General features: G+C 47.0%; 1 protein-coding gene across 1 annotated transcript in view; it reads left to right on the forward strand.

Annotated features, from left to right (window-relative positions):
- Positions 1-15,188, forward strand: part of LOC125757446 (poly [ADP-ribose] polymerase tankyrase-1-like) — a 236,199-nt gene that overhangs the window by 110,840 nt on the left and 110,171 nt on the right. The gene's annotated exons all lie outside the window — the stretch shown is intronic.

Here is a 15,188-nt window from a genome sequence, read left to right on the forward strand (position 1 = left end):
ACCGATTGAAAGGGTGATTTTTCGTTCCCTTTAAGTGCTTTCAATGTACGTCATTATTGCTACACTGCAGTTAAAGAGAACAATTAATGGCCCCTATGCTTGCCCCGATATAATTGTCTGTGGGACTCATTTGGTTGTAACAAAAAAAAACGAGCCCCTCGAAAAAATTCCGCTTCTTTCGTTCATATTGAGAAATAGTATGGTAACCTACGCTCGCGTAGGAGAGTCGATGACGATTTATTGTGTCCCTAAAAAAGAAGCATGCAGCTTGTAATTTTCTAAGTAATTACGTAGTGGAGTGTTCCACGTTGTGCTTTAGAAATGTTGAGCATTCAATCAACGCGAGGCAAGATATCTGCATTTCGTTAGCCTTTCGCTAGATTGTGTTGAATAGCGTGCGTCGTTGGTCGTCTTGTCATGCAGATACACATTCGAGCTTGGTCGTTGTTGAAACAAGACCACTCCTGATTGCTCCGCTGCAATCAAACGCTTTGGTACGCGAAGCGAGAGAGTAAACATGGTGCGGGTTGAGCAATACATCACACACTCGCACAAGTGTGCGACGAGGTTCTCCCGTTGTTTGTGATTCGTTGGGTAGAAACTTGGGTCATTGTCCTGACGAGTGTGAGCGCCGTGCTTTGCAGACTAAGTAACCAACGCCTCTCTATTTGTATTGACTTTGCACCCCAAGTGCCTGGCAGTTAAGTGCAGCGGCATCGAGACTGACTGCGAAAGGACACGCGAATCCTACTAGTTAATCCAAAAATACTGGCATTAGAACTTTTATAGCCACTGTGGCAGCTCAAAAGAAAGTGCAGACAAGGACTAAAAGGCGAGTGCTCTACGAGAGGCACTGAATAATTTGGCCGCAGGCAGCAACGTAGGTTACAATAGATAAATCGCAATATCTAATAGCGGGAATAGCAATCGAGAACAAGCCGTTCCTGAAGGACAGATGGCTGTGAACAGCCAAAATAGTGATGGTTACGAGCAAGAGAGGACCGCGAGCAAAGGCAGCAATGTGTGCAAGGATGCAAGAAGCATCGTTGAGACGGTGCCTGCGGCTTTGAACGATGTTCTCAACGCCCCACTTGTCAAGAAGTCAGCGCAATAATAGCAATCACATGCAGGATACGGAGGACTTCGCGATTCACCGTGTGCGGGCCTTGTTCGACAGTTTTTTGTTGAGACACGAGGAAACTTCCAGCGACCAGGTTACTCTTCAAGACATTGGCTGCAACTACCGACAGGCCACTGGCGGCTACCGTGACCACAGTTATCGACGACGCTAATACGTCGAAATCTGAGTTGCCGTGCAATAATTTGGGTCTCGTCACAATACGCCAGCAAACGTCTGCGGTGATGGTAAGCCCGTAAAAGAACAGCGTCTGTCGCAACCTATACTGATGTGCTACGAAGCCACCGCTCAGCAGCGGTCGACAGAGATGTACTGCTATGACGAGTTTCTGATGGATCCGCTCACGAACCAGATGTACACGAAGAGATCTGGGGAGGAGAATGCGGAGAGCACTCAGCTGAAGAAGTTCCAAGCTAAAAGATAGCATGTCGGCAAAAAAAGGCTGTTCAGATTTGAAGCATAGTGAGCGATGTTATTCACCGCGTGTTTACAGGAGGTTTTCAGGGCCCTAGATTGGGAAGAGTTAGGGATAAGAGTTAATGGAGAGTATCTCAGTAACCTACGATTCGCTGACGACATTGCATTGATGAGTAACGCGGGAGACGAATTGCAGCTCATGATTACTGAACTGGATACGGAAAGTAGAAGAGTAGGTCTGAAAATTAATATGCATAAAACTAAAGTAATGTGGAACAATCTTGGCAGAGAACAGCGCTTTGCGATAGGTGGCGAGACACTGGAAGTTGTAAAGGAGTACGTCTACTTAGGACAGGTAGTAACCGCGGAGCCGAACCATGAGAGTGAAATAACTAGAAGAATAAGGATGGGTTGGGGCTCATTCGGCAAGCATTATCAAATCATGAATGGTAATCTACCACTATCCCTCAAGAGGAAGGTATATAACAGCTGCATCTTACCGGTACTTACCTACGGAGCAGAAACCTGGAGACTTACAAAGAGGGTTCAACTTAAATTGAGGACGACGCAGCGAGCGATGGAAAGGAAAATGATGGGTGTAACCTTAAGAGACAGGAAGAGAGCAGAGTGGGTCAGGGAACAAACGGGGGTTAAGGACATCATAGTTGAAATCGCCTATGTCACCGACGTCCCGCGCCGCAACATCTACCCGCCGGTCACCGTCTCCACGACGTCGCTCACTGTCGCCCATGCGGCCACGTCCGGTCTCACGTGACCAGGAAAACTAGTCGTCGCAGTCCACGAGGCAAGGGCTGCGACGCTATCGAACTGCGAAAGCCCTCAGCGAAGCCCATCGAACGTGATAGACGTGTTTGTGGACGGTGTTCGCGCATCTGCCCTTATCGACACTGGAGCCGCCGTATCCGTCATGGACGCCAAACTTAGCCGATTACTGCGAAAAGTGACGACGCCACTTTCCGGTCTCTCCCTCCGTACAGCCAGCGCCCAAAGTATTCACCCTACAGCGGTGTGCACCGCCCGCGTCTATATTCAGGATGCTCTGTACGCCGTCGAATTGATCATAATTCCAGCCTGCTCTCACGACGTCATCCTAGGATGGGATTTTCTCTCCCTCCACGACGCCGTCATTCATTGCGCACCAGCCGAAATAGAGCTCTCACCGTTCCCTGATTGGACGCCGGCAGACAATCCATCGGCTGCGGGCAAGGTACATGTCAAAGACGACACCAAGGTGCCTGCAAACTCGTCAATGGCGGTGTCAGTCTACTGCGCAAGTCTTTCCGACACCGTTGCACTCCTCTCGCCATCTGACCGTGTTTGCACGAGGAAAGGCTTGCTGGTGCCTTTCGCGACCGTGCAAGTCACTCAGGGCAGCACCTCTATTTTTGTTATCAATCCATTCCCGTACAGTGTCATGTTGGTGCAAGGGGAATGTCTCGGTAGCGTGGAACCCCTCGAAGACGCACAAGTTATGGACGAACCAGATGAAATGCACTGCCACAGTTCCAGTACGCTCGGTGCTGTTTCCACGTCTGGTTCATCACCCGCTGATGTATTTGGTTCCTCCATTGCTGACAACCTTACGCCAGTCCAGCGTTCCCAGCTTCTGGGCCTGTTGGAAGAATTTCGCTCTTCTTTCGATGTCGCTCAAACTTCTCTCGGCCGCACGTCCGCCGTTACGCATCGCATCGACACTGGCACCCAGCCGCCACTGCGGCAACGTCCATATCGCGTATCTCCCACAGAACGCCGTGTAATCAACGAGCAAGTCGACGAGATGCTTCGCCGCGATGTTATTCGACCTTCTAACAGCCCCTGGGCGTCTCCTGTCGTTCTTGTGGCGAAGAAGGACGGTTCTGTGCGGTTCTGTGTGGACTACCGACGACTTAACAAGATCACTCGCAAGGACGTGTATCCACTACCGCGAATAGACGACGCAATTGACAGCCTGCAAGGCGCAGAATTCTTTTCATCTCTCGATTTGCGCTCAGGGTACTGGCAAGTACCCATGGCTGATGACGCTCGACCGAAGACCGCCTTTGTCACGCCCGACGGCTTGTACGAATTCAACGTCATGCCGTTTGGGCTGTGTAATGCGCCCGCCACCTTTGAGCGCATGATGGATACCGTTCTGCGCAACCTGAAATGGCACATATGCTTATGCTACCTCGACGACGTCGTTGTTTTCGCTCCGGACTTCTCCACGCATCTTCAACGCCTGCGGCATGTTTTGACGCGTTTGAGCGAGGCCGGTCTGCAACTGAATCTAAAGAAGTGCCGATTTGCAGCACGGGAGCTGACAATACTCGGTTACGTCGTGTCCAAGGACGGTATTCTCCCCGATCCAGCCAAGCTTCGGGCCGTGACCGAGTTCCCCAAACCTACGTCCGTCAAGGAACTGCGCAGTTTCGTAGGACTGTGTTCCTACTTTCGGCGCTTCATTCGAAACTTCGCGACTATCATATCGCCGCTGACGAAGCTCCTCGGAAGTAATGGGCCGCTCAATTCGTGGTCGTCAGAGTGCGACGAAGCTTTCGCGAAGCTCCGTCGCTTGTTGACGTCGCCTCCCATACTACGCCACTACGACCCTACGGCCCCTACAGAGGTACACACGGACGCCAGCGGTGTTGGCCTTGGCGCTGTCCTTGCGCAGCGCAAGCCAGGGTTCCCTGAATGTATCGTGGCATATGCAAGTCGTACGCTTACCAAAGCCGAGACTAATTACACCGTCACCGAAAAGGAATGCCTGGCGATTATCTGGGCCCTTACGAAGTTCCGACCTTATTTGTATGGTCGCCCATTTGATGTCATCACCGACCACCATGCACTATGCTGGCTGTCGTCATTGAAGGATCCCTCAGGCCGTCTCGCGCGCTGGGCACTTCGCCTGCAGGACTACGACATCCGCGTACTGTACCGCAACGGACGCCAGCATGCTGACGCCGACGCACTCTCGCGCTCCCCCTTGCCTGACGACAATACCCACAGCTCAATGTCTCACAATGCCGTTTCTTCCATCGACATTCACACCATCGCTACCGAACAGCGCAAGGATCAGTGGATCGCTTCACTGATAGACTTGCTCACTGATCCATCGGCAACACCATCCACTCGCGCGTTGCGTCGTCAAGCCCATCATTTCGCCATTCGCGACGACCTCCTTCACCGACGCAATTATAACGCCGACGGCCGCCAGTGGCTACTAGTAATACCCCGCAGTCTCCGTTCTGACATATGCGAATCGTTCCACGCTGATCCGCAGTGTGCGCACTCTGGGGTATCGAAAACATACCACCGCATTCGCCAACGGTACTTTTGGCGAGGGATGTACCGCTACGTGCAGAAGTTCGTTCGCTCCTGCATCGATTGTCAACGCCGCAAAGCTTCAACGCACCAGTCACCAGCAGGTCTACAGCCTTTACCTTGCCCTGACCGGCCGTTTGGGCGCGTTGGCATCGATTTGTATGGGCCACTTCCTCTGACGTCGGCTGGTAACCGCTGGGCCATCGTCGCTGTAGACCACCTTACGCGATACGCCGAAACTGCCGCCCTCCCCGCTGCTACAGCGCGCGATGTAGCCTCCTTCCTGCTCCACCGGTTCATGCTGCGCCACGGTCCACCCCAGGAGCTGCTCAGTGATCGAGGCCGTGTCTTCCTGTCGGAAGTCGTCGAAGCCATCCTCAAAGAGTGCAACGTTGTTCACCGCAAAACTACTGCTTACCACCCGCAGACGAATGGCCTCACAGAACGCTTTAACCGCACGCTCGGCGACATGCTATCGATGTACGTCGCCGCCGATCACACAAATTGGGATTCGATTCTGCCTTTCGTCACCTACGCCTACAATACCGCCCCTCAAAGCACCACTGGTTTCTCACCCTTTTTCTTATTGTACGGCAGGCACCCGTCGCACACAATCGACACCATCCTTCCATACACGCCGGATCGATCGGAGTGTGCGCCTATTTCTGCCACAGCCAGACTTGCTGAGGAGTGTCGCGAGCTAGCCAGGACCTTTACTACGCAGGACCAAGAGCGGCAGAAGAGCATTCGCAGTGCCACCAACACTTCTGCACCCACGTTCCTCCCTGGAGCGCTCGTATGGCTCTCGGTTCCTACCACTGCAACTGGCCTCTCTTCCAAACTACTACCAAAATACGAAGGCCCCTACCGTGTCGTCGAACGCACATCCCCGGTCAACTACTTGATTGAGCCTATTGAACCATCTTCCGACATGCGCCGTCGAGGGCGCGACATTGTCAACGTGGAGCGCCTCAAGCCCTACCATGACCCGCTCATAGTGACCAGCTGTTAGGTCGCCAGGCGGCTCCCTTTTCGTACCCGGGGTAATTGTGGAGAAGCATTGGAACGCTCTAATGGGTCGTCCTCTCAAGCGCCTCCTAGTGGGTCACCCTCTTCGCCTATCCTCGGAGAGCACGCCCCTCGTGCTCGTGCTCGTGAGAGTCTGCGAGTCTGCGCTCTGTCGTTGTGCATCGTCGCCGTTAATCTCGCCGTCAATAAACGTCTTAACAAGAAGAAGAAATGGATATGGGCCGGGCACGTAGCACGTCGGCAGGATAACCGGTGGTCATTAAGGGTAACTGACTGGATTCCAAGAGATGGCAAACGCGTGAGGGGGAGACAGAAAATTAGGTGGGTAGATGAGATTAAGAAGTTTGCAGGTATTACGTGGCAGCAGAAAGCACAGGACCGGGTTGATTGGCGGAACATGGGAGAGGCCTTTGCCCTGCAGTGGGCGTAGACAGGCTGATGATGAGCGATAAACTCACATAGAAGAATGCGGCTATGAGGCCGACAGAACATACGATTATAGTGAGAACCGGCGAGAAGCATACCTATGCCAGGCAGAACGAGGTTGGCAAAATGGACAATGTTTTGTGCACGCGTGGGCGTGAAGTTGAGGGAACGGAAATTTTCACCGGAGGTCTGCTCGCCGCACAGAAAGACCGCCGTGCGCAACTATGTCTCGTGAAACTGCCCATTTTCCAACTGCAGTCTATTGGCACGCCAATAATGCGGACAGTTCCTGACGGGGACGGTCTGCCTCCGGACGAATGGCATTAACGTTCGTTCTGTCCCCCCCCCCTCCCTTCCCTCTTCACTGCGCTATGTTACTTGTTGTTTGTGGTTGCCAGAGGGAGGAAGTCACAGTGCACCGGGAGCCAGAATACGAAGTGAAGCTAAATGGGACGGGGACATAGACAAGAGGCACACAGGACAGGCGCTCAACTTTCAACTGAGGTTTATTGAGCAGACATGCAAAATTTATACAAGCAACCAGCAAGGGCGATAACAATTGTGAATCATCCACCCGATAACAAAAGTGCCAAGACCTCACCTAAAAACCGCGTCACGGCCACGCACCACGCCGAATCAAGTTCCTACCGCTCAAAGGCGTTAGAAAACGTCCGATATTGAAGACCGCGACACACTTGCATTTAAAAAAAAATTCGGCAGATCCCAGGTACCGTGGGAATCGACGTTATGCGAAGCATGCGCAGGAAGGTAACTGTGTCGCAATTTTTCACATTGAGCGAAATGTTACGGAATGACGCTAGAGAAATGTGCAAATGGCACACGCACATACATTTGAATCGGGCATGTATAACCAGCTGCATAGGTGTTACCAACAACAGACGCAGTGAGCGTCTGGTGTTGAGAAATGTAGTGCTTATATTCTTCAATAGTAGAAAGCGCTAATTCGAATAGGACAATGAAGGAAAACATATATATATATATATATATATATATATATATATATATATATATATATATATATATATATATATATATATATATATATATATATATATATACCTGCGGCCGTCGAGTGTTAAAGCTGTGTCGCTGACGTGTCGCCTGGTAGACTCCTTTCGAACGTATATATAGTGACCTTCTGTGACAACTCACCATTGTCTTGGAAGCGCAGCATTTCATTAGGATAAGTGGGTGCTAATGGCGCTGTTTTGCTTTGAAGACGAGTGTTCTTCAGAGCAAACCCCCATATTCTCAACCGAACCTCGACTTGAAGTTCGTGCTTCACTCGGCCGAGCTGCTCGCAGCACCACCACTGTACTAAAAGGGACATCGCGATTATCAAGCACTGCTTCCGATCACCGCTCATGCGCAGTGACCTTTTCTGCCTAGGTGCGGGGATGCCATCGATATTCTGGAGTCACGGTGAAGCGCTGCCTGGAGGGACGTTCTAGAATACGGGGGTGAGACGCCCAGAGGATTAAAACATCCACCTCCCCTTTCCCACCCAGGCTTCCTTCACCTCACATGAATCGGTTTTTTTTTCGTTTACTTCGCAGTGGCGAAAACAACACCGCTGAAGCTGCTCGTTAACGAAGACGCCTAGTGGACTTGCCCCATAATTGGATCCTGAGCAACACGGTAGCCGTCGTCGAATCTCGAATGCGGGGTGATTGTTTCTGGCCGAATGGCTCGGAGAATATGTTCGAATGGGTGCCGTGTCAGAGCCCAGCGGTCCGCCAGTCGCAACTTCCTAAAGGGGATGGACGCGCGTTTTCTTTCCCTTAGTCTCTGGCGAACGCTACGTGCCAGCAGCTTAGATTGGGACAGCCGAAAAAGAGTGCGATGAAAAGAGGAAGCTTAAAGTTGCGGATAACACTGAAGTAAACAGTGACTGCCACTTTAATGGGGCCCGTTTGTCTGAGGCATCTGCCGTCGGAAACCGCGAAGGACGTGACCTAAGTAGTCTGAATGGGATGGCTACGTATTTGTTCGCGCGTTATTTTACCGTTTTCTTTGCTCCATAGCCGTAGTGCTTGTGCGTCGTGCTTGAAAAGAGCCAGAACGTTATTATCCAGCCTTCAGTTTTAGTACACGACAAGTATAATCATGTACACTAGAAAAGGTGGCGGAGTTGCCTCATACACAACGAAATGAACAAAATTGAGTGCTTTCTCGAAGATTACTCAATGAGCGATACCACACACTGCCAGGGAAAATACATATCCGAGGTTATTTTTGCTAGAGTAAATTTTTATGAACAAAGGTATAATAAAAGTCAAAAGGGTATTCAATGGAGCTAGTTTGTTCGCAGCTATAACTGGTTCGAGCAGCTGAGCTGAAAAAAAAAAAAAAAAAACGAGGGACAAAGGGTGGACAGTGACGTCCTTATCTGTCCCCCATTTGTCCCTCGTTTTTTCAATTTCACTGCTCGAACAAGTATTACGATGAAAAACGCGTAAAAAGTGACAGGGCGTGCAGAGTGCGTGTTTTGCGATTTTACGGAGGGCATAACGTTCAGTGATCGATACGGTGAAGTACCGTACACGATCTTGATAAATGCGCAAGGTGCATTGTCTAAGTGGGACCATGCGCCAGTGTCAATGCTGTGAACACGTGTCCCCCTTATTTCCTGGAACCCTAAGTTTTATTGCTATAACAGTTGAGCTTCAAAATGGATTCGTCGCTAAAAGATGAGAACTGGCTATTTAAAGAGGGTCGCCGTATTAGCTAAATTTCTTACGTTAAACTTTTTCTTAAAAGTAAGTTGCGGTCAATCTCAGTGCTGGTCATATGATTAGCGAACCGGGCCTACCAATGCGAAAATCATTTACCGACGAATATACTTAAGCATTCGGCTCTTGGGGCCGGATTCATAAATGGTTTCATTCGTAAGTTGTCTTTGCTATCGGCGTTGGTTTTCGCCGAAACTTAGTTGCGCACGAGTCTCTCACCCGAAACAAGGGCCACATCTTATTTGCAACTAAGAGAGCGACATACAGCGCGATCACGAGTGTCGCTGCGTTGTGCTATTAGAGACCTCGATATTTTTTTTTTTTTCATTTTCCTTTCTTCTATCCAACAAGTTACTAATGGTTGTCCTAATTGTCTTTCCTCCATAAAATCATGCAAACCACAAGTTTTATGCAGCCACTTCGCTTATCGTTTCTCAAGCTGATAAACGCGCACTGCTCTCGAACGACAGTACGTGTTTTATTGAATACCCTAGCGATCACCTTACTGAAAATAAGAAAAAAAAAGAAAAAAAATCGGAAATCAAAGAAAAGCGATCTCGCCTTTATGTATACTAAGCAAAGCAAACAATGTCTCGCGCGTCGATAGGCGAGCTTGTACTGGCAGACTGGCAGGCGAGCTTGTACTGGCAGACACGCAAAAGCGATACTAATGTTTTCTCTTCGTGCGTCTTTGTCTTGAACGCTCTCACTAATGATGTGAAATACGGTATCATTATTATGGATGCCGTAATGGAAAAAGCGAGGCGCGTGTACGTGCCATACCTGACGGTGAATGAAGGCCACTCTTAGAGCTGTCACCTTTTTTGTTACGGCAACAGAAACAGAAGAAGCACAGTCATGCAAGATTGTGACGAGAAAACAACAGAGAAATCCCAATCATTCACGTTGTCGCTATTAATCTAAACACTCGCGAAAATGAAACGTTGGGGTGAAAAATTGCGCGCTGCTGAAGTTATCGCGTGCTTCTGCAGGGTGCGGCAAACTGTGTGGTTTCTGTGCATCCATCATATCGGTGACAGGGGCACAAAATATAGGACATTCCGTGGAATCATTAAACGGGTTTCACTTAAGCACCTACCTTTGCTGTTTCTTCCTGCCGGTGCCGCCTGAGCATTAAAATAAACGGCGCAAGTCACAGAGCGGGAGCTACAGTTTTTTCTTTTGCATGCCATGGCCCATCGTTACGAGGCGTTTTATGCTGTGCCCAGAGCGATGCGAAAGAAAGTGGATGCATGGCATAGGAATTAGCGCACTCTTTTTTTTTTTTTTCTGGCTCGAAAATCAATTCTTTTGATGCAGCGGCTATGGATGCCACTTAAGTGGAGGACGAAGGCAGAAAAAAATATGTTATGATTGTGTAGGACAATAGGCATCGAAACAAGTTTAGTAAATTAAGACAGACAGCAAGAAACAGACAAATACGAACAATTTTCACTGGCCAGAAGGATTCGCCAGCTGGAAAAAAGAGAGAGTCCGGGCATTATTCATAATCGCGCAGCAGGTTTCTCTGCTTACTTTCAGCGTGTACTCATCGAAGGCGTCCGTATATACGTACAGGAACACGAATTCGGTGATACGCGCGCGGCCGTGCGCGGTCTTGAAGAGGCGCGCCTTTTGATGGATCCGGTCGAAGCTTTAAAACGACGACCACGCGCGCTGTCCTTTTCCAGTTGCACCCTCCTCGCTGTCTGCCTCGTTTCTAGAGAGCGGCAAAAACTGCCGGTACACCGAACACGACGGGAACCCCGAATCAGCTCTTTTCGCTCGAGGAAGCGGATTTAGAGCTAACAAAAATGAACCGAATCGTGGGGCCTCTCAGCTTGTGTCTGTCCCGGAAAGAGTGGTCGCATTCTATGGGGAATAAAGGGGCTCCTGTCGGTGCGTGCGGGGGCGACCGCAGACGGGAGATGGTCTCGAGCCCTCCATCTTCCCATCCACGAAAACGATCCAGGGCCCGCGCGCGTGCACGACGACGACTGTCCCCCGAGTCCATTCGGAGGTGAATTCGGAGACCGTTCCTCCTCGGGCATTGTTGACGGTTTGGACGCGTAGTTAGCCGCCCAATTGCCTCACCGCTCTTTCTGTTGCTGTATGTATATATATATATATATATATATATATATATATATATATATATAGCTGCAGGTAAAAGCTGCTCTCCGAAAGAGGCAGCTTGACAAGGGCCCACAGCCACCTTTGAACACGACAGCAGTGGCAACAGTCAGGAGTACAAACTCATGCAACAAGACAAACGAAGCCCAAATTCCAAAAAAGAAAAATAACAGCACTAATAACAATATAGCAATTGCAGAGGATGATCAAAAACTGAACATGTGTATTTCGCGCAATTGGTTCTGTGTACAGTGTAGGAAATCTATGCCAGCTTTCACATATTTATTAAGTAACGTAGGAACTATGTAGGATAACTTATATTTGGAGTAGTTTGTTTTGGAAGTTTTTATTTTCCATGTTTCCTTATTTCGTGTGTCGAACAATGTAGTATTTGGCTGTAGTTTTGAGAGGTCATGCAAGAAATATCGACTTTCTTTCGCTTCACGCCTGATCGCCAATGCTAACTTAAAATCGTAGAGGTGATGGACGGGTAGTATCCCAGCCTGTCGAAACAGTTCGCTAGTGTGAGCATCATACGGTAAGTTGAAAATGATTCTAATATATTTCTTTTGCATCAGGTACAGTTTTTGCAAGTTCGTGTTTGTTGTAGTCCCCCATACCAAAAAGCAATACGTAAGATGTGAATAGAAAAAAGATTTATAAAGCAAGAGCTTTACCCTGTATGGTAGCACCGTTTTGCCACTGTACACCATACCCACTACGCGCGATAACTGCCCCAGCACACTGTCAACATGTTCATTCCACAGCATATTGTTAGAAAATGTAACTCTAAGAATTTTTATACAGTTTACTAGCTCAATATGAGTATCGCCATACTTAAGATGCAGGTTGTCGTTCACAGGCTTATTTTTTGGCCGAAATAGTATCGCCTTTGTTTTACTTGTGTTTATGCTTAAATTATTACCACATGACCAGAGTTTTAGTTTCGCAAGAAAGTGGTTCATTTTTTCTTCAAGCGTGATACTGTCTTCAGCTGAAATAAATATGCTGACATCATCGGCATATAAGATGTATTTAGCATCCGGATAAATTCGAACTAAATCATTTATGTAGACTATAAAAAGAAGGGGTCCAAGGATACTTCCCTGGGGCACACCCTTTGTAATACGCTTAAGCTCCGAGAACTTTCTATCTACTTCAACTACCTGTTTGCGATATTTAAGGTAACTTTTTATTAAGTCCAGTGGATGACCACGAATGCCATAACATTTTAACTTTTCAAACAACGTAGAATGCTGAATGTTATCAAAGGCCTTGCTGAAATCAACAAACATACCGAGAACGGCATGTCTGTTTTCAAACTCAGATAATATGAACTCCTTTTGCTCTATTAATGCCATTTCCGTTGATCGGTGTTTTCTGAAACCAAACTGAGTTGGGGAAATCACGTTGTGTTTTTCTAAGAATTGGTACAGTTGACGATGCATAAGTTTTTCTAACCCTTTCGAAAATACTGGCAGAATAGATATGGGTCTGTAGTTTGGAATATCATTTTTGTCGCCTTTTTTAAACAAAACACTAACTTTTGCTATCTGCATTCTTTCGGGAAACATTGCACTTGACAAACAGAGATTGAATATGTAAGTGATAAAAGGGACAAGGACTATCTAGGGCATATTTAATGGGTCTAATCTGCATACCATCAACATCACGAGATGAAGTGTTTCTAAGTTGCGAAAAAACGGAATAAACATCTTCGTCCACTACAGGCTCACAAAATATGGAGGATGAGTTCTGATCAGGTAGAAATTGAATAAAATCACTAGACACTTCATTATGTGTATTACTGACTAAGTAATCATTGAATATATTTGCAAGTTCAGCTCCTGATACGTTGCGCCCGTTGATAATCAGATTCCCTACACATGCCCGTGTTGTACCCCGGTTCAGAAATAAGTTCAGCTTTGTCCATAAGGCGCGAGTCTTATCTGCGCTGGCTTCTATTTCAGTATGTATGTAGTGCGATCTGCGCTTGCTAATTTCCTTATTTAACCGATTTCTGTAGACCTTATACTCTTTTAAAATATCAGAATTTCTATTTACAAGAAACTTGTGATAAAGTTCATTTTTATGTTTAATTTTGTTAAGCAAGTCCCTGGTCATCCATGGCTTACGGGTTTTCTTATTCAAACGAACTTGTTTTTCGGGGAAACAGCGTTTGTAACTAAGATTTTGTCTAAGAATGTATTGTAGGCTTGCTCTACGTTTTTTATCGAAAGGATCTCAGTAAGGCTACTACTAGGCAATTCATTTCTAAAAGCTTCTAGGCTAGATTCAGAGATATCTTGGATAGCTACCGTCTGTATTTTACGTTCTCGCAAGGTGCTTTTTTTAATAAAGAGGATGATAGGAAGATGATCGCTGATATCCTCAGACAAAACGCCTGCAAAGATGTTATTATCATGGACATTTGTAATGAACATATCTAGTAAAGTTGCACTGTTTGCTGTAATCCTGGTTGGTGAACTAATAGCATTTTTAAAGCCATTTGATACAATAATTGCATTCATAGTTTGTTGTGGTGCAGAGTTGCATAACATATCAATGTTAAAGTCCCCTCCCGATACCAAAAAATACGCATTGTCTGAAGAAAAACGTAAAAGCTTCTCATAGAAACAAAAGAAGCCGTCAAGCTTTCTATCTGGTGGCCTATAACACACGGAAAAAAGATATTTACCGGATCGAACTGTAAGCATTTCAAAATCATCACATGTAACACAAAATTCAGGAAGCAGTTCACATTGCGTGCCTTCCTTCAACAGCAACATGACACCGCCCCCACGACGCGTTGGGCGATTTAAACAAAAAGAGTGATAAGAAGTGAAAAGGAGCGCCTCATCCTTATCTTTGCGCCACGTTTCAGTAAGTAGTATGGCGTCGAACAAGAATGAAAATGCATGGGTGAAAATTTGAAGGTCGTCTAGTTTATTTTTAAGAGAACCAACATTTAAATGCAAACATTTCAAAGATTTTTTGTGTTCAGTGCAGCCGATAACATTTAGTTCTTGCGAAAGAAATACAGGATTATTTGTTTCATCCATCACGAGAAGATTTGCAACTGTTCGCAGTTAACCAGAACAACATTATGCGGGAAAGTCGTTCGCGTTTCGCACAAGGATAGCACGCTCGCCATTGACCCTGCGCACGAAGACCTTTCCGTTCCTTTGCCACGCATACTGAAAGCCATTGTCTTTTGCCCATTCTTTCGCGACATTAAGCAACTGTCTCTTGTGACTGGTCAAGTTTTCCAACACAGTCACTCTACAATTATTTTCTCTCAATTTGTGCCGGTTTTCCAGCCACTGGTCCCTAACGGCCTGTCTGGTGTACCTCACGATTATGCCTGGTATTTTTCCTGGTCTCGCTTGCAAGCGATGGATAGCAGCAACTTCTAGTTCTGAGAGTTTTGGCAGACTCATCACGTCAGCCAAGTTGTTCACCTTCTGCAGTAGGTTTTCACTTTCAGTTACCTGGATTCCGTGAAATTCCAAATTTAGCTTTCTGTTTCGCCACTCAAGGTCATTCAGTTCCGTTTGCAGCACGTTCTTCTCATCTGAACTTTTTTTACATTGCGTTTCAATGGCGTCGATTCGCTTTTGAATGCCCTTAGTCTGCGTTTCCTGCTTTTCCAATCGCTCTAGAAGCTCATCATACTTTTCCGACATCATCTGAACCGCCCTTTCGATGTTTGATACAGTCTCCTTCAATGGCATCAAGCCATCAAGTTTCTGGTTTATGTTACACAAAAGTAGTGTGTAACATACTTATATATGTTATATATATATATATATATATATATATATATATATATATATATATATATATATATATATATATATATATATATATATATAGAAAAAAAGCGTAAATCTCTGAGGGATTTAGCGGTAGTGCGAGACCTATCCTACTTTGATGAAATGATATTAATGAGAACTAACAGACAATAA

This window comes from Rhipicephalus sanguineus, chromosome 1, assembly GCF_013339695.2.
Source record: "Rhipicephalus sanguineus isolate Rsan-2018 chromosome 1, BIME_Rsan_1.4, whole genome shotgun sequence".
In the NCBI taxonomy this organism is placed as follows: Eukaryota; Metazoa; Arthropoda; class Arachnida; order Ixodida; family Ixodidae; genus Rhipicephalus; species Rhipicephalus sanguineus.